The 1502-nt window shown below is 58.9% G+C and overlaps 1 protein-coding gene across 1 annotated transcript in view; it reads left to right on the top strand.

Moving 5' to 3' along the window:
- LOC113202187 (synapsin) overlaps positions 1-1502 on the top strand; it is a gene marked incomplete at its 5' end in the record, with an annotated part of 29505 nt that overhangs the window by 18897 nt on the left and 9106 nt on the right. The gene's annotated exons all lie outside the window — the stretch shown is intronic.

Genomic DNA, 1502 nt, shown 5'->3' with positions numbered 1-1502 from the left:
CCGCGGCGAGGGGGGAGCCGAGAACAGCCTGTTATTGTGTTTTGTTTACCACCCTGCTTCGCTCTGCTTTCGCGGGCCGCTGGATGCACACACACACACGCACGCACACACACACATTCTTCACATCCCCTCGCCCCTCTTCTCTCTCCCCCCGTTCCACTCCTCTGTTTCGCGGACCTACCATGACGTCATGGCGAGCAGTGCGTGTGCCTCCTCCTCTCCCCCCTCCCGCACCCACACTGCCCAGCATGCGTGTGCTGTGCGCGAGAGATACTAGAAAGAGATACAAGGAGAGCGAGAGAGAGAAGGAGAGACTTGATATTCTAAGCGAATTGCTGTACCCAGAACAAGCCTCTCCTTTGCTCTGCTCGCGCGGGCCTCTCGCTCTTCTCGCTGGCTCTCAGAATTAGCGAACCTAAAAGGGGGAGGGGGGTGAGTGGAGTGTCGCGTTTGATCGTATGGAGGTCAAGGGCCTCGCGAGGTCCAGGGCAGCGGGCCAAGGGGTGGGAGGGGTGGGGGCGATGATGGGGACGGGAGCTCTAGAGGGTGAAGAGGGTGTGAGGGGTGGCGGGAGTAAACCGGAAAAAGGGAAGGGGGAGGGGAGCAGTCCGAGGAGATTGGCATATAAAATGGGATAAAGTCCATCCCCGGCCGCCGTGCTAATCCCGTGACGGCATCGCTCGATTCTGTGTAGGAGCCCACGAGGGGGGAATAAGTCTTTAATTTTCTGACCTGATCCAATTTTTACGCGAAGTAGTAAAGCGTGCGATATTCAAAAAGCCTAAAATAATGCAAAAAGGGTGTTTCAAAGCTAACAGAAAAATCGCCTGCAAGTTACCGAAATGAAACAGCGCGATGAGGATGAGCATGCACCACACTAATATTCGAGGTTGTTAAATACCCCCTTCGGTCAGGGGTGGTGTGCGTCGTTTGAGGTGACGGCGGCCACGCCTCCGCTCCGTCTCCGGGAAGTCCCTCGCGCCGAGCGCGTCCCGTCCAGCGTCCCGTTCCAGCGACGACGCGTGCGTGCGTCCGTCCGTGTCCGTCCGTCGCTTTCGCATAATGTCGGCGATACCATGTTGGCCCCGCTGGATAATAACTTCTCGGATCGTTTCCTTCCGAGAACAGGGACGCTGTTGGCGGCCGCCATGTTGGCCACCCTGGGCCGGGCCCGGGTCCGCACACTCCAACCATACCACCACGCCGCCGGTCTCCTTTTCGTCGGGCGTGACGCACACCGCGCACGCCCACACGCCACGCCCGCTCGCTCTCTCTCACTGCACTCTCTTCTTCCCCTCTTCGGAGAGGACTCTCGCGTCAAGTCTATTCGTGGCGGCGACATATGTCATTAAGCAGCTCCGTGACCCCAGTTTGTTTACCCGCTCCTCGATCCCGCTCTATTTCCCCCGCGCGGCCCGCAGGAGCTGTAGAGCAGCTGGCGGCGCGGGAAGAGGATGACTTTTGTCCGGTCGGCATTATTTTTGGATGCCGCACCAAACCTC

Source organism: Frankliniella occidentalis, unplaced genomic scaffold, assembly GCF_000697945.3.
Source record: "Frankliniella occidentalis isolate FOCC.00 unplaced genomic scaffold, Focc_3.1 Scaffold209, whole genome shotgun sequence".
In the NCBI taxonomy this organism is placed as follows: domain Eukaryota; kingdom Metazoa; phylum Arthropoda; class Insecta; order Thysanoptera; family Thripidae; genus Frankliniella; species Frankliniella occidentalis.
This window is presented reverse-complemented; position numbering and strand designations above follow the sequence as displayed.